The sequence below is a fragment of the Microcaecilia unicolor genome, chromosome 6 (genome assembly GCF_901765095.1).
Source record: "Microcaecilia unicolor chromosome 6, aMicUni1.1, whole genome shotgun sequence".
Lineage (NCBI taxonomy): Eukaryota > Metazoa > Chordata > Amphibia > Gymnophiona > Siphonopidae > Microcaecilia > Microcaecilia unicolor.
This window is the reverse complement of record NC_044036.1, coordinates 70,009,265-70,027,827: the sequence shown is the minus strand read 5'-3', so window position 1 is coordinate 70,027,827 and position 18,563 is coordinate 70,009,265. Positions and strand designations below refer to the sequence as shown.

The window sequence follows — 18,563 nt, the reverse complement described above, 5'->3', positions numbered from 1 at the left end:
TGGGCAGTCGGTGCTGCAGAATCTGTTCGGGGTTTAGAATCCAACTCCACCCCCTATACCCAATTTTGTTCTGTTCCAGGCTGCACTCTGTTAGTCGTTTAGGGTTTCAGGTCAATCTATGTTACGTCCTCGTTGTTGCGAGGCCCAATTGACCAATGTTCATTGTTTTGAGTGAGCCTGGGGGCTAGGGATACCCCACATGTGAGAACAAGCAGCCTGCTTGTCCTCAGAGAAAGCGAAGATACTTTCCTGTAGCAGGTATTCTCTGAGGACAGCAGGCTAATTGTTCTCACAAACCCGCCCACCTCCCCTTTGCAGTTGTTGTTTGTTTGAATTTACGCTTTTTGATTAAACTGAGGAGGTACGCTCACGCGCGGTGCGCACTGTTCTCTGGCAAAACTTTACTTTTTTGCTTGCAAAATTTGCCGATTCCTGGGCCAACACGGACGTCGACCCACATGTCAGAACAATCAGCCTGCTGTCCTCGGAGAATACCTGCTACAGGTGAGTATCTTCGCTATATCTGCACAGATGTGTAAAAGAGGTAGAGTGAGAAAAGTGCTGCGGCACCCAGATGCAAATGAAAATACCAGCATGTTTTCCTTCAAATGTGAAAAGCCCCTAAAATGAAAAACTTTTCATCTGTATTTGTGTTTTGAGATTTTTGGTTTTCTGGTTAAACATGGCACCACATGGTGGCAGTACTACCTTACTTAAACAATTTCCAATGTCATTAACTCTGAAAATTCCAGTTTTGTTAAGGACTAGTCATAAACATACAGTTACTTAGTGTGCTTGTAAAGCATTTTAATCGTATAGATAATACTGTTCCATTGTATTATTCTGGAATGAGCATTTTTACACTTGTAATGAGTTAATAAAGTGTTGGCAGATGACAGTGTACGTTTTATTTCTTCTCAGGTGAAGACAGTACAGAAGACTGTTGAATTTGAAGAAGTACTGTGGGTTACGTTAGTCTGTCAGTATCTTCAAAGATTTAGGTGAGCTTGCTATAATTCTCAGTTGTAATGTCTAGCAAGGCATCGGATGCAGCAGTTAACTATGATAATTTTTATAAAAATCATTTCAGTATAATTAGTATTGATCGCATAAGAACATAAGAGATGAGTTTAAAATAATGAATACTTCATAATCTTATTGGACTAATTAAAATGTTAGGTTAATTTGAGTGAAGAATGTAATCAGTTTGTGACATTTTATAATGCATTTTTGTCTTTAACTTTTTGAAATAATTTTCTTTGAACAAAAATCTTCAGTACCATGTGGGTTGGGTAAAGCGGTTGTGGTGCCTAAACCAGTTTTTGCTTTTTGCACTGCCATCCTTAAGCTAGTATTGTGGTTTGAGCTGTGCCGATATCGCCAGCTTACATTACTCTGGTGCCATATTTAATTTAATACATATATTTAGCTCCACTATCCATATAGGTCCAGTAGGTAGTGGCACTGAGTATATGGATAGTGTGGTGCCTGTGCTATTATTCCAAATGACAGCTAAATATATCAGTTTTCCAGATATTTTGACAACTTTTGCTCCTCCCCTATACTAGCTCACAACAATAGTCTTGTATAAACAATTGAAATTTTGCTTAACAGGTGCAGAGCAGAAGTAGGATGTTTTACTTCACAACACAAGATACACAAAGTATTCCATTCAAATTCTGGTTATCACATCAGGGATAATACAAACTCCTTCCACTCCTGAGACCTTTCCCAGTTCTCCTTTCCCACCCCTACAACATTGTCACTAGTGAATTGGGGGGAAGGGATTCTAGATGAGCAGTAGCTCTTAGAAAAAAAAATTACTAAGGCTCTTTCTTTCTTCTGTGTCTGTGCTAAACTTTTTTTAGTAAATCAGTCCCTTGAGGTGCCTGTACAAATCACTGTTGGAAGCCAGTAGTCTCCCTTCCCAAATCAGGCAGTCATCTGTGTGACAGCACCCCCATGATAGGTGATGCAAAGAAGCAATTGCCTTTCCATTTCACGTCACCATGGCCTGGATACCCTCCAGTCTCTCTGAAGCCCTTCACTCAGTCTCGCTGGTTCTTGTCTGGCATTGCAATATGCCGAGCTGCCTCACAAACAGCGCATCTCCCATTTATGCAATATGATTTGTTTCTCTAAGCTTGAACTGCGCAATGCAGGAAGTTCAGGAAATCTTGCTGGACTTGAAACTTCAAGACCAGCCCAAGCTTCTATACCACTTGACTCGAGCTTCAGCAGAGCTAAATAATGATACAGATGTGGGGGATGTGCTGTTTGTGAGGAAAGTCTGCAAAGGGGACATGAAAGTGGCACCAGGGTGCAATTTCTAGGTGCTATAGTGATCTGGTGTCCAGGAGATACACATACACAAACACTCTAAGCCGTGGAACACTGACACATGCACATGCTCTGGGCTGTGGAGCGCACACATACATACACACGCACACAGACTCTGGGGCGTGGAGTGCGCACATACACACACGCACACTGAGCCGTGGAGTGCGCACACGCACACACTGAGCTGTGGAGCGCACACATACATGCACGCACACACTGAGCTGTGGAGCGCACACATACATACACATACACGCACACACACACACTGAGCCGTGGAGCGCACGCACACACTGAGTCGTGGAACGCACACATACATACGCACACACTGAGTCATGGAGCGCACGCACGCACACGCCGGTGCCATGGAGCGCGCACACACGCACACATAGTCTGGGCTGTAGCGCACACACACTCTCTCTCTCTCTCTCTCTCTCTCTCTCTCTCTCTCTCTCTCTCTCTCTCTCTCTGGGCCGTGGAACACTGAAGTAAGAAAGAAATACTTTCCCTCCTTTACTGAATAAAATAGAATCTAATTTCTAAAAACTGGCATTAAAAGTTTTGTATCTTTGTTATTGCGATAGTTGTATAATCCTGTTTTCTTGTTACCATGTTCTCTTAATGGTTTTCCCTAGCCCTTTTCCAGGTTTTATTGACTTTTTTTTATTCCATCTCCGTCATGTCGTTTCTTAAATATGTCTCTGAGGTTAATCCTTCAGATTCATCAGTTTTCTCCATTTCTCTCATATATCTTTCCTGGTCATCAGCAGTAGATAAATCCAGAAATGTGTGGGTTATGACCATCTACCAGCAGGTGGAGGTAGCACTAAACTGAACTCTGTTTTTAGGATGGTATGCTCCTTGTTCAGTTAGTATATCTCTGTTTCCTTCAGTCAATGGAATGTTTCTCATGAGCTCCTGGTATCATCTTGATTGAAGCTCCTCTTCTGGGTTTCCTGGTTCCTAAGAGCTAGGGGGGTGCATTGGCTCAGCAGTGCCTGCTTTGGGGTTCAGAACTGGTGGTGCCAGATATCTACCCCATCCCATCCTCCTCCTTCCATTTTTTCCTACTAGAAATATACCTCCCTGCCTATTCTCCTTCTCCTTTCCCCCTAGATCCACTTTTCCATCATTGCTCTGCCTTTTCTGTCAATAATTGTAGTTCTTTTCCTATGCTTCTCTTTTGTTTAGACATTGTGCACCACTATATTTTTTCCTTTAGTGGTATATCAAATAAATGCAACTTAACTTTTTCCTCCTGTTGTGTACTTTTTTTTTTTATTTTTAGCATGACATTCTGCTATGACTTAATTTTGGAGAGGGTTTTCACAACTACTGACTTCTGCTCATTTATCAGTGTTTGGCTGAGTGTTTCTTTAAATTTAAATTTCACTTTGGGTCAACTCACAGTTTCGTTTTTATCCCGATGGTGGCAGAGGCTGTTGAGCACTTCTTTCTCTGTGGAAAGCATAGAGCAGTGTTAGGGCAATGTCCAGCGGTCTGTACGGGTTCAAGTTCGGCCAAGCGTATTTGTTATGGGGGCACCGTTGTCTTCCTCTGTGGGAGACTTGCAGCCACATTCTCCGTAGCTATTTCCCTTTGATATGATTTGTACACAGGCTTCTCCATCCATTTTGCAGCAATTCAATTTAGCTCCCACAGGTTTTATTACTAGTTTTCTTGTTATTACTTTGAATTCTTTCTCTCCCATTGTGAATTCTGCCATGACTGAGCTAAATGCTCCTGTAGCTAATCAAGAGCATTTCTTTTCAGAATTTCCTTTATTACTCCACCAATCCTATTTGCTTAAACGCTCACATCAGCATTCCGCAGCTGCATTATCCACTAGGCAAATGGAGCTGCCTGGGTCTGTACATGCTTCTTAGCCTCTGCAGATTGACCCTTCCTCTAAGCACAAGCGTTTAGATGCTGTTTCTAAGATGAATACTATTTATCTACCATATCCTCAGTGTGTAGGTGACATGTCGGTTACTTTTACTGTCTTCTCAGATTCCTGGTGGGGATGAGGAGGGGCATGATGAAGCTGATGATCTTACAGCAGTTAGGGTGCCCCATAAAGAAGAGTTGTCTTTTATTACAAAGGCCTCAGAGGTTCTCAATATTTCTACTCTGGATTCTCAGGCTCATATCTTCTAACCCTAAGATGGCAAGCACTAAGAAACCTCCTAAATCCTTCCCTGCACAGGATGCTAATCAGGAATTGATTACTGTCTAATGGACAACTGAAGACACTGGCCTGAGTGTTGCCAGAGCCATGTCTTTATCCTATTTTTCAGGAGGAACTTGAGAAATTTAAATTTACCCAGTGTTGATTCCTTAATGGCTACAGTAACAAAAAAAGACCACTTCCTTGTCATCAAGCAGATGCAGCCATTACAGATGGGTTGTGTCCATCAACCAGCAGAGAGAGATAGAAAGCACACTTTTTTCAGTGCCTCATACCAGCTTGCTCCACTGCCTCTCTTCAGTATTCTCTATCTCCCCTAGCAGAGTGGCTGCAGCTTCTTCGAGCTCCATCTAAAATCTGCCTGGAGGTTGCTCCTGTGCTTTTGCTAGTTGTTAGCAGGGGTGTTGGAGGCTATAGCATCTTCACTTTAAAGGCACATAGGTTCGCCCTTTCCCTGCCTTACCCATGTCTCCGTGGATGTGGACACATTGCTTAGCTTTTCCTGTCCTTCCCCACCAACAGTGGATGCAGGCACATAGGTTCGCCCTTTCCCTGCCTTTCCCACTCACCTGAGCCTCCGGAGTTTCTATTTACCTCTGCTTTCCTCACAGCGTTAAAAAAAAAAAAAAAAAAAAGAACAGAGGTTTTTCCTTGCCTTTTTCTGTGGGACCGGAGCTGTGATACTCGGTCCAGTGAGGTAAGAGTGTGTTCTGACTCTTCCGGGGTGGGCCCGTGATCGGGGCGATTTTGGCGCGAACCGCCATTTTGAATTTTACCGCCGTTTTCGGCGAATGGCTGCGGAGACAATAAAGCGCTGTTTCAAGTGTGGCAAGCGCAGATCAGCAGCGGGGCTCTGTAAATCGTGCTGTACAGACGTTAAAGCCGGCCCGAGCATGGCGAGCGACGATTCTTCGCGCTCTGAGCTGGCAGCGGGTGCCATTTTGAATTTACCACATGACGCGACCTCCGCTGAGACGGAGAGTCCTGAGCCCGGGGGGAGGCCTCGGAGTGAGGCTGATATGGGAGCTACTAGCCCCGGCACAGATCCGGATGCCCAGGGTGAGTTTTTCTCCCCTGATTTTGTCTTATTAATGCATAAAGCATACATGCTTAAAAGAGCTCTCCCACAAAGCCCGGAACGGGCCTCTTCTAATGCCCCCCCCCCCCGGTGGATTCTAGCCTGGGTATGCCCTCTGAGGCGTTATTCCCTGATAATTGGCAGAATATGAAGCGCAGAAGGGCTCATTCCCCTTCAGAGAGTGCTGCACCTCCCCCCCCCCCCCCCCCCGTGGTCGTGCTGCGAGGATTCGGTGGACTCTGGCAGGCCTTCATGCTCTGAGGAGCCAGAGTCAGGTGCAGAAGTGACTCAGGATCTGGACGATCCCCCCGCGATGAGGATTTTCCACCGTGATGAACTGCCAGCGCTTATTTCTGATGCCCTGCAGGCTCTCTCTATTGAGGACCCTGCCAGTGGCACAGCCTCCTCTGTGAATCCTAGGATGGCTAGTACCAAAAAGCCTGCTCGAGCCTTTCCTTTGCATGACTCCATCCAAGAGCTTATTTCGGCTCAATGTGCTGACCCCGAGGGACCTTTGAAAGTTTCCAGGGCTATGGGGCAATTATACCCTCTGAGTGAGGAGCATATGGCTCGCTTTGCTATGCCTAAAGTGGATGCCCTAGTCACAGCTGTGACAAAGAGAACTACCCTCCCTGTTGAAGGAGGTGTTGCCCTGAAGGATATTCAAGACCGTAGACTGGAATCAGCACTTAAACGGTCATTTGAACTTGCAGGTTTCACTATTCGGGTGTCTGCATGCAGTTGTTATGCTGCTAGAGCCTGCCTGGCTTGGTTGCAACAGGCAGTGGAACAGCCCGGTGATGGAGCGGAGCCCTTTTCAGATGTGGCTCCGCGGATGGAGTCGGCCTTGTCCTTTCTTGCTGATGCCCTTTATGATATTGTCAGAGCTTCGGCTAAACACATGGCAGTAACAGTGGCGGCTCGCCATCTTCTTTGGCTACGGCATTGGGCGGCGGACATGGCTCTAAGCAAAGGTTGGTGAAGTTGCCCTTTCAAGGCCTTCTCCTGTTTGGTGAGGAGTTGGAGAAAATTGTGAAGGGCCTGGGTGAGGCTAAACCCCAGCGCTTGCCCGAAGATAGGCCTCGGCCTTCCTCTAAGGGTGTGGCGGTCCACTCCTCTTACAGACCTCGCTTCCGTGAAGCTCGAAGGTACCGCCCGGGGCGTTCTGCTGGGTTTACTTCTCGTGCCCGTTTTCAGCAGAGGAACTCCTTTCGCTCGGACAAATGTTCCACAGCCACTGGCTCAAGGCCTGGAGTTCAGGGGCGACCCTCTCAATGATAGTGCGCCGGCCCTCTCCTCGAGTCCTGTCTTTGGAGGACGTCTTTCCCTCTTTGCCGAGGAGTGGGCCAACATTTCCTCAGATCAGTGGGTCTTGGACCTGATCAGAGACGGTTACAGAATAGAATTCGACGCCCCTGTAAGAGACATGTTTGTGAAGTCCCGATGCGGTTCTGCCGCCAAACGGGCGGTGGTAGAGGAGACTTTACAAGGTCTGATTCAGATAGGGGCCGTGTCCCTGGTACCTCCCGCCGAACACGGCTGCGGCCGCTACTCCAACTACTTTGTGGTGCCGCGAAAAGGAAGGTCTTTTCGCCCTATTCTGGACTTAAAAGAATTAAACAAGTCCCTGAGAGTGCGACATTTTCACATGGAAACCCTGCGCTCCGTCATTGCGGCGGTACAGCCAGGAGAGTTTCTCATGTCTCTGGACCTGAAAGAAGCTTACTTGCACATTCCAATTTGGCCCCCGCACCAGAAGTTTCTCAGGTTTGCGGTGATGGGAAAGCATTTCCAGTTCCGGACCTTGCCTTTTGGCCTCGCCACAGCTCCCCGCACCTTTTCGAAGGTTATGGTGGTAGTAGCTGCTTTTCTAAGACGAAAGGGTATTCGGGTTCACTCGTACCTGGACGACTGGCTCATTCGAGCAAACTCTGCTGCAGAGAGTCAGCATGTAACAGCCAGAGTGGTCTCAGTACTTCAATCTCTGGGCTGGGTCGTCAATTTGGCCAAAAGTCACCTGACCTCCTCGCAGTCTGTAGAATATTTGGGGGCCAGGTTCGACACAGCCTCAGGGTATGTGTACCTACCCGAGCAAAGGCGGTGCAAGCTTCAGAATCAGGTCCGTCTGCTCCTGAGGATGCCCCGCCCGCGAGCTTGGGACATTGTCCAGCTGCTTGGATCGATGACTGCCACCATGGAACTGGTGCCCTGGGCGAGAGCGCACCTGAGACCTCTACAGTATGCTCTACTCCAAAGATGGTCTCCAGTATCTCAGGATTACCAATGCAGACTCTCTTGGCTCCCTGCGACCCAACTCAGCATGGAGTGGTGGCTCTCGGACAGCATGCTGCAACGAGGAATGCCGCTGGCGCTCCCCGATCGGTGCCTAGTGGTGACAGATTCCAGTCTGAAAGGTTGGGGCGCACATTGCAAGGGGAAGTATGCCCAGGGTCTATGGACACCCGAGGAGTCGGAGTGGTCCATCAACCGCCTAGAGTTGAAAGCGGTGTTTCAGGCGCTTCTGGCCTTTCAAGTGACCCTGGAAAGATTGGCTGTCAGAGTGATGTAGGACAACACGACAGCAGTGGCCTACATAAATTGACAAGGCGGCACTCAGTGCAGAGCTCTAGCCGCACAGGCCGAACAAATTTGCCACTGGGCCGAGCTGCATCTACAGTTTCTGTCGGCAGCTCACATTGCAGGTCAGAGCAACGTGCAAGCCAATTATCTAAGCAGGCATCAGATCGATCCAGCGGAGTGGGAACTTGCAGCCGAAGTGTTCCTGCAGATATGTGCCAAATGGGGCAAGCCCCTGATGGATCTAATGGCGACAAGCTCCAATGCCAAAGTCCCGTGCTTCTTCAGCAGACGGAGAGATCCTCGCGCGGCGGGGTTGGATGCCTTGGCTCAACCCTGGCCTCTGGGCCTACTGTATGTGTTCCCTCCGTGGCCCTTGTTAGGGCGAGTGCTCCTGCGGATTTGGCTGCATCCAGGAGAAGTGGTTCTCATTGCCCCGGATTGGCCCAGGAGGCCTTGGTATGCGGACCTCCGACAGATGCTCGTAGAGGATCCCCTTCAGTTACCTCTGGTTCCCAACCTGTTGTCACAGGGTCAGGTGTCCATGGAGGACGCCGGCCGATTTGGTCTTATGGCCTGTCGATTGAGAGGGCGCAATTGAGAGGCAGAGGCTATTCCAATAAAGTAATTACCACTCTCCTGCAAGCCCACAAGCGTTCCACTTCCGTGGCTTATGCCAGGATTTGGCGCCAGTTTGAAGTCTGTTATGCTTCCAGAGAGATCACACCCCTGCGGGCTCCTGTCTCGCCGATTCTGGACTTTTTGCAGGATGGTGTACACAAAGGCTTGGCCTATGCTGCCACTGCGGGTGCAAGTGGCAGCATTGGCCTCCCTGCGTGGTAAGGTTGAAGGCATGTCTTTAGCTGCTCATCCAGATGTGGCACGGTTTCTTAGAGGGGTGCTTCGGCTCCGTCCTCCCGTGCGTGCGCCTTGTCCAGCTTGGAACCTGGGGCTAGTGCTGAAGGCCCTTCAGGGTGCTCCCTTTGAACCGCTTCGGCGTGCTTCAGAGAAAGATTTGACACTGATGGCTGTCTTGTTAGTGGCCATTACTTCGGCGAGACGGGTGTCAGAGCTCCAGGCGCTGTCCTGTAGAGACCCTTTTCTGCAGTTTTCAGACTCCGGGGTCACGGTTCGGACCGTGCCTTCCTTCTTGCCTAAGGTGGTTTCAGCGTTTCACCTAAACCAACCTATTTTCTTGCCCTCCTTTGTCGAGGAGGAGTTTCCAGAATCTTTTGGGCAATTGCACCTGTTGGACGTGCGCAGGACTCTGCTGCAGTATCTGCGAGTTACTAACTCTTTCAGGAACTCTGATCATCTGTTTTGCTATCAGGTCCTTGCAGAGGGTGTCCAGCGTCTAAAGCCACTATTGCCCACTGGCTTAATCTATCTTTTCAGCTTATTTGCTTGCCGGCCGGCCTCCGCCTAATGCCTTTAAGGCGCATTCCACTAGAGGAATTTCCTCTTCTTGGGCTGAAACTGGAGCACTCTCTCTTCAAGAGATTTGTAGTGCAGCAACATGGGCTTCTAAGCTCTCTTTTGCCCAACATTACAGGCTGCATGTGGCTGCCAGGAGGGACGCACATTTTGGAGCGCAAGTGCTAGTGCATGGTGTGGCTTGTTCCCACCCTGTCTAGGGATTGCTTTGATACATCCCATCTGTAATGGCTGCATCTGCTTGATGACAAGGAATGGGAAAATTAGGTTCTTACCATGATAATTTTCTTTCCTTTAGTCATAGCAGATGCAGCCATGATCCCTCCCTGTCTGATGCTATCTGCTGTAAATCTATTTCAGGCTCTGTTTGTGTTTCCTGGAGATTCCGTCCTTGGGAGAAAGTCGGAAAACAGTCTTCAGGATTCTTGTTCAATTAAAGGAGGATGACTTAATTCCCTCCAGTTTCATGTTTTGGAGGATGAGTTTATGCCCTCCGGGAGGATGTTTCATTCCCTCCATTCTGAGTTAATGCCCTTTGTTGTAGGGCCATCGTTCGCTGTGAGGAAAGCTTATGTTGTTCCCATTGCGGTTTGCCATACTGCTTTGGAAGCTTCAAATACTGAAGAGAGGCAGTGGAGCAAGCTGGTATGAGGCACTGAAAAAAGTGTGCTCTCTATCTCCCTCTGCTGGTTGATGGACACAACCCATCTGTAATGGCTGCATCTGCTATGACTAAAGGAAAGAAAATTATCACGGTAAGAACCTAATTTTCCCTTCCTTAATGGCTGCAGTAACAAAAAAAGACCACTTTACCTATGGAAGGTGGGATAGCATTGAAAAGATGTACAGGGTGGAAAACCAGTCATCATGGAAACTCTTTTGAAGTCTCTGAGCTTTCTCTACAGGTGGAAATATGCAGGTCTTATGCTGCCAGTGCATGCCTTAGCTGGGTTCAGCAGGCAACAGACACCTTGGCAGACTCTGATACTCAACTGGAATTTGAGTTACCTAAGGGAGACAGGCTTGGCTTATCTGGCAGACTCCCTCTATGATCTTATTCAGGTGTCTGCTAAACATATGTCATTGGCAATTACAGCTAGACGCTTATTGTGGCTACACCATTGAGCTTCAGATGCTGCCTCTAAGCAGCGTTATACTAAGCTTCTGTTCCGGGGGAAGCTTTTATTTGGAGAAGATCTGGAAAAATTAGTCAAAGATGTATTTGACTCCTAAGCTCAATGTTTGCCTGAGATCAAACCCAGGAGTTCATTCTGATCCAATCAAGCTCATCCTCATTTTAAGGATGCTAAGAAGTATCGCCCTGATCCAGCTGTCTTCCTTTCAGAAACCTAGATATCAACAAAAGCAATCCTTTCGCTCTGACATGTTATCCTAAGCTTCCAGATACCTCCTGCTTTTCATCCCTCACAATGATGGGGTTCTGATCCACTCTCTGTAGCACAACATTTGGATGGCAGCTGTCCCATTTTTACGAAGAGTGGACCAAGATTACTACAGACCAATTGGTTCTAAAAGTTATCAGAGAAGGTTAGAAATGAGTTTTCCTCCCTTTGTTGATTTTTTTTTTTCTTTTGAGTCCCCATGCAGCAGTTCTATCCACCCTACACTTTTTATATAGAAACAGAGAAAAATATAGGCAGATAATGACCATATAGCTTATCCAGTCTGCCCATCCATGCCATCTACTCTCCCTATCACTTCCTTAGAGATGCTATGTACTTGTCCCAAGCTCTCTTGAATTCAGATACTGTTTTTGTCTCCACCATTTCCACTACGTCACCACCCTGTCCTTAAAGAAGCAAGTCCCCTTTCACCTTCATCCTATGCCCCCTCGTTCAGAGCTTCCTTTCAATTGAGACATGCCTTCTGTGCATTTATGCCGCATAGGTATTTAAATGTCTCTCTCATCATATCTCCCTTCTCCCGCCTTTTTTCGAAAGTATCCATAGTGAGATCGTTTTCTGTCTGTCCCCATATGTTTTATGATGATCACTGATTATTTTAGTATCCGCCCTTTGGAGCAGTGATTCTGGTGCCCATTCGATATCCAGGTCAGGGCTGTTACTCCATTTATTTTGTGGTGCCGAAGAAAGGAGGGTCCATCACCCAGTGCTCGACCTTAAAAAGGTCAGCTGATTTCTGGGAGTCAGACACTTCCAAATGGAAACATTACATGCCCTCATAATGGCAGTGCAACCGGGAGAATATCTTACAGCACTGGATCTCAAGAAAGCTTACCTACATATTCCCATTTGGCCACCACATCAGCGTTACCTTTAGTTCGCAAATCTGGGGCAGCACTTTCAGTTTCAAGCTATGCCCTTTGGCTTTGCTTCAGCACTTTGTTTGAAGGTGATGGTGGTAGTGGCGGCCTTTCTGAGACAAGAGGTTGTAAGGGTGCATCCTTACTGGACGATTGGCTGATCAAGGCTTCTTTGATTCAGGAAAGTCGTCAGGTCACCTCCAGGGTAATATTTCTCTTGCAGTCATTGGGTTGGGTTATCAGTTTTCCCAAATGTCACTTAGTTCCTACGCAAACTCTGGAATGCCTGGGTGTTTGTTTCAGCACGGTCTAGGGCAAGGTATTTTTTACCAGATTCACAGATGGTCAAGCTGCAGTGTCAAATTAGCCTCTTGCTGTGAACTTAAAGCCCTCGCACATGGGATTATGTCCAGATATTTGGCTCTATGGCAGTGACTGTGGATGTGGTTACGTTGGCCAGAGCTCACATGCGTCCACTTCAGCTGTTGGTTGCCAATATCTACTTTGGACGCCAGCAAGCGAAGAACAGCATGTTGTGGTGGCTTCGCTTCAGCAATATTTTCTGAGCACCTCTTTGGCCTCCTCTCCTTGGATTTTAGTGGTGATCAATGCCAGTTTGACGGGATGTGGAGCCCATTGCCTGCAGCGCAACACCCAGGGCTTATGGAACAGAATCGCTGTGGCCAATCAATTGCCTGGAACTCTGAGCAGTCTACAGAGGTCTGCTAGCATTTCAACTTCTGCTGGCAGGCAAACCAGTTCGTATTCTCTTGGACAACATGACAGCAGTGGCTTATAAACAGGCAAGGAGGCACTCGCAGTGCTCCCTAGCTTTGGAAGCTCGTTCTCTTTCAATAGGCAGAATGTCACCTGCAGCAGATCTTGGCAGCTCACATAGTGGGAACGAAAAATGTTCAAGTGGACTTACAATATAAGAGTAGCCATATGGGGTCAGACCAATGGTCCATCGAACCCATTATCCTGTTTTCCAAACAGTGGCCAAGCCAGGTCATAAGTACCTGGCAGAAACCCAAATCATGGCAACACTCCATAGTACAAACAGCTGGAACTGTTTAGACCCGGGGAATGGGAACTGTCGCCAAAGGCCTTCAACCTTGTCACTCAGAAGTGCGGCACTCCCCACAATTGATCTCATGGCAACTCAACGAAATGCCAAGGTTCCCAGGTTCTTCAGCAGAAAGAGTGCAGTTCAGAAGGTCTGGACACACTCCTTCAACCTTAGCCAGTTTTCTTTTCTGTATGTATTTCCCCTGTGGCCAGTGACAGGCAGAATTCTTCACAGAATCCTTCATCATCAAGGAAGAGTGATTCTGATTGCTCCAAACCAGCCCAGGAGGCCGTGGTATGCTGATCCGGTGTGGCTACTTATAGACAAGCCCCTTCTGTTTTCCCCTTTCTAAAGGGCTCTTTTTTCAGGGACTCATCCTGATAGAAAATCCTTCCTGCTTTGGTCTTACAGCCTGGTTCTTGAGTGGTTGAAATTGAGGAATAAAGGTTATTCCTAAAGATGACCCCACTAGCAAAGTCCTTAATCCACCCAGGACCTCAACCCATTCATCTATGCAGACGACATTACAATATACATTCCTTTCAAACATGACCTGACAGAATTCACCAACGAAATCAAGCTCAGCTTAAATACCGTGAACTCATGGGCAAACGCATTCCAACTAAAACTTAACACAGAAAAAAACACATCGCCTCATCCTCTCATCCCAATACAATACGTACAAACCCACAAATTTAAAAACTCCAGATTACACCCTCCCTATCTTGGATAGCCAGAAAATCCTCGTGGTTACAATTGACTGTAACCTCACTCTTGAGAGCCAAGTGAACTCTACAACCAAGAAAGATGTTCCACTCAATGTGGAAACTCAAACGCGTGAAACCATTCTTTCCGAGGGAAACATGTCACAACCTGATACAATCTATGGTACTAAGCCACGCTGACTACTGTAATGGAATTTATGCGGGATGCAAAGAATAACTCATAAAAAAAAACTTCAGACCGCTCAAAACACAGCAGCCAGACTTATATTTGGAAAAACGCGATTTGAAAGTGCCAAACCCCTCCGAGAAAAATTGCACTGGCTCCCAGTCAAAGAATGTATTGCTTTCAAAATCTGCACCCTGGTCCATAAAATTATCTATGGCGAAGCACCGGGATATATGACCGACCTCATAGGCCTATCAACCAGAAACAGTCAGATCAACACGAACACACCTAAATCTCCATTACCCAAGCTGTAAAGGACTCAAATACAAGTCAACTTATGCATCCAGCTTCTCCTACATAAGCACACAATTATGGAATGCATTACCAAAAGCTGTGACAACGTACGACCACCTTAACTTCCAGAAATTACTAAAGACCTACCTGCTCGGAAAGGCATACCCTCCCGACCCAACTTAAGTGCCTGAACCCTGCAACACAACGTAACCAAAGCTCGAAATGAACACTATGTAACTCTTCTCTGCGATTTCCAATGCGATTGTAACATATGAAGCTATCTGACTATAACATCACTTTGTATTTGTTCTCTACCGGAGTTAGCGATCGCCTTCACGGTACCATGTAAGCTACATTGAGCCTACAAATAGGTGGGAAATTGTGGCATGCAAATATAATAAATATTATGAAGCTGTTATTACAACATTACTTCAGGCCAAAAAGTGCTCTACTTCTGCGGCTTATCCTTGAGTTTGGTGAATATTTGAAGCATGGTGCTCAGAAAAAGCTTTGTCTCCCTTTCACTCCTCTCTCCCTCAAAATTTAACCTTTTTGCAGGATGGCCTTCAGAATGGTCTAAAAAGAAAAACACCAAAGCTTCATACTGCTGCACAGAAGTATGTGCCATTTGTGAATAAGAAGCTGCTGAAGTCATGTTGGATTCTCAGTTTTGCTGCCAGGGCTAAGTCTTGTGTGTCCCTGGTTAGTTTTTTTTACCCCTGATGCAGCCTAGTTGGCGAAACGTGGCCATGTGGGATTGTTTGAATAAAGACTCTTTAGACTTTATAGTGTCTGCTTTGGCGGTTTTCTTCTCTGTTGCTGCAAGACACTGAGTGCCTCTTTCTTGATCCGGGCTTCAGAAGGGTCTAGCCTATAATTCTCTTAGAGTGCTAGTGGCAGTTCTAGCCTGTTATCACAGGCTGAATTGTTCCTTGGCGTCTTATCTGGATGTGGTCCGCTTCTTGAGAGGATTGAATCAGCTAAAGCCTCCTAAACAACTTCCTTGCCCTCAGAAGAATTGTAGTCTGATAACTACATTCTTTGCATAAGGTGTCTCTTCATCCTTTGAAAAAGGCTACTCTAATAGACCTTACCCTTAAAATCAGTTTTCCTTGTTGCAGTCTCCTCTGTGCTCAGGATTTCTGAGCTCCAGGCATTAAATCCTGTCGGGAACCATTCCTTCATTTTTCTGAGGCGCGTGTTTTGCGTCACACAGTCCCTTCTTTTCTACACAAGGTGGTATTAGCGTTTTCACCACAATCGGCCTTTGTTTCTTCCTGCATTTTGGAAACAGAATTATAAGAAGGATTTTCATTGGTTGCGTTTTCTTGACGTTTGTCATGTACTTCTGCAGTACTTAGAACCTACCAATGAATTCCACTGGTCAGACCACCTTTTCATTTTCCTTCCTGGTCCGAATCAAGGTAATGCTGCTTCGAAGGTTGCCATTGCATGGTGGGTTAAGGAGACTATAGCTTCTGCTTATCTTTCTGTCAAGCTCATTCTACCAGAGCTGTTTTGACTTCCTTGGCAGAATCAAGACATTTTTCCTTGGAGGAAATATGTAGAGAGGTAACATGGTTTCCTCTGCATACTTTTGCCAGATATTATTGTCTCGATGTTACAGCTTGAATGGATGCATCTTTTGGGGCATCAGTTCTTTCCAGGTGTTTTAGAGGCTTGCTCAGTGTAAGGACTGCTTTGCTATATCCCAAAGGTTTCTGGATTCCAGTCCATCTGCATTGCTTGTTCCAGCGTGCTCCAGTCCGTCCATTCCAGCTTGTTTCAGTCCTGCGACTCCGCTTCCTTCTGCTCCACCTTGTTCCAGTCCATCCACTCCAGCTTGTTCCAGTCCATCTGCATGGCTTGTTCCAGCATGTTCCAGTCTGCCTGTTCCAGCTTATTCCCGTCAGTCCGTTCCTGCTTGCTCTAGTCCGCCCGTTCCAGCCGCTCCAGTCCATCTGTTCCAACTTGTTCCAGTCACATCGCATCAGCCCTGCCTGTTTTGCCTTCCTGCCTGCCTGCCTACTAGCCCATCACCAACCTGCCTGCCTGTTAACCCATCAACCAACCTGCCTGCCTGCTAGCTTGTCAGCCCACTGACTTACCTGCTCGCCAGCCCATCAACTTGCCTGCTCCTTAGCCCATCGTCTTGCCTGCTTGTCAGCCAATTGACTTACCTGCTCGCCAACCCATCAACTTGCCTGCACCTCAGCCTGCTTACCTGCCCATCAACTACCTGCCTGCCTTCAAGCAGCACATCTACCTACCTTCCTCCCCTGCCTGCCTGCTGCCTGCCGTTCTAGTTTTAAGCCTCCAGTCCAGCTTTCCCCCTCCATCTATTTGCTAACACCTCAGTCACCACATATACACCGTAACACCTCAGTCACTACTTATGGCCCCTTTACACATTCTCTTCCTTGCCCTGTCCCTTCCTAATCTTTTTCCCCTCCCCCCTTCCGCTGTCTACCGCTAGTACTCATTGCCCACCCATGTCCTCTCCCATCCTGCTCACTACTGCAATACCCTACTCACCCCGGTCCCTCACCACCTCACCATCTGTCCTGTCCCCCTCCTCCTTACTAGCTTTCAACCTTCAACACTTCCTTCCTGCCAGTAACCCATCCCCATTCCTCCTAAGTGCATCCCGTCATCGTCGCCTTCGTCGCCCTTCCTCCCCCACCCTCCTCTGCACTCTCTTGCTCCTTCTCCTGCTATCCGCGGGAGACAACCCTAATCCAGGTCCCCCTCACCTGTCCCCGTCCTATCCCTGCGAACGATCCCGGGATGTCTCCAATCTCGTCTCTATTCCCCTCCTCTCCCCCTCTTCCCTCCCCTTCTCATGTGCCCTGTGGAATGCCCGCTCGGTCTGCAACAAACTTCCCTTCACCCACGATCTCTTCATCTCTCGTTCCCTTCAACTGCTCGCCGTAACTGAAACCTGGCTCTCCCCTGATGACTCTGCCTCAGTCGCGGCCCTATGCCATGGAGATTATCTCTTCTCCCAACACTCCCCGCCCAGTTGGCAACGGTGGAGGCGTCAGGTTACTACACTCGCCCTCCTGTAGTTTCCAACCCCTCCTCCTACCTCAGTCTCACTGCTTCTCATCCTTTGAAGTCCACTCCATCTGTCTATTCCACCCATTGCCACTCAGAGTGGCAGTCATTTACCGCCCCCCTGATAAATCCCTCTCTTCCTTCTTCGCCGACTTCGATGCCTGGCTTTCCGTTTTTCTTGAACCCTTATCTCCGTCCCTCATTCTCGGAGACTTTAACACATGCTGTTGACCCATCCGACTCTCATGCTTCTCAGTTCCTCACTCTGACATCCTCCTTCAACCTCCAGCTGTGCTCCTCCACCCCTACCCGCCAAAATGGCCATTGTCTTGACCTTGTCCTCTCCTCTTCCTGCTCACCCTCCAATTTCTACGCCTCTGCTCTTCCTCTCTCCGATCATCACCCAGACCTGCCCAACTTTAACCACTACTTCCAGGAATCTCCAGGCTATTGACCCTCCCACCTTGTCCTCTAGTATTTCTAATCTCCTCCCCTCCATCATGTCCTCAGAGTCTGTCGACAAGGCTGTCTCCGTTTACAATGCCACTCTCTCCTCTCCTCTGCTCTGGACACCCTCGCACCATCCATCTCCCGTCCCACAAGGTGTACTAATCCCCAGCCCTGGTTGACCCCTTGCATCCGTTACCTTGGCTCCTGTGCCCGATCTGCTGAACGCCTCTGGAGGAAATCTCGCACCCATTCAGATTTCCTTCATTTCAAATTCATGCTATCCTCCTTCCAGTCCTCCCTATTCCTTGCCAAACAGGACTATTACACCCAATTGACTAATTCTCTCAGCTCCAACCCTCGTCGTCTCTTCGCCACCCTTAACTCCCTCCTCAAAGTGCCCTCCGCTCCCCCCCCTCCACTCTCTCCTCAATCACTGGCTGACTACTTCCGCGACAAGGTGCAAAAGATCAACCTTGAGTTCACTACCAAGCCACCACCTCCTCTTCACCCTTCAACCCTCTCCCTCAACCAACCAACCCAGGCCACCTTCTCCTCCTTTCCTGATATCACCGAGGAGGAAACTGCCCACCTTCTTTCTCCTTGAAATGCACCACTTGTTCCTCTGATCCCATCCCCACCAACTTACTTAACACCATCTCTCCTAGTGTCACCCCTCCCATCTGTCATATCCTCAACCTCTCTCTCTCCACTGCAACTGTCCCCGACACCTTCAAGCACGCCATAGTCACACCACTCCTCAAAAAACCATAACTAGACCCTACCTGTCCCTCCAACTACCGCTCCATCTCCCTCCTACCCTTCCTCTCCAAGATACTTGAGCGTGCCGTTCACAGCCGCTGCCTTGATTTTCTCGCCTCTCATGCCATCCTTGATACGCTTCAAT

At 47.9% G+C, this 18,563-nt stretch overlaps 1 protein-coding gene across 8 annotated transcripts in view; it reads left to right on the top strand.

Annotated features, from left to right (window-relative positions):
- ZNF644 (zinc finger protein 644) overlaps nucleotides 1-18,563 on the top strand; it is a 292,172-nt gene that overhangs the window by 41,735 nt on the left and 231,874 nt on the right. For all 8 annotated transcript variants that reach the window (XM_030205642.1, XM_030205644.1, XM_030205650.1 and 5 more), the window contains exon 2: nucleotides 922-1,001. The gene's annotated coding sequence lies outside the window, so the exon portion shown is untranslated. The remainder of the gene's footprint in view (nucleotides 1-921; nucleotides 1,002-18,563) is intronic.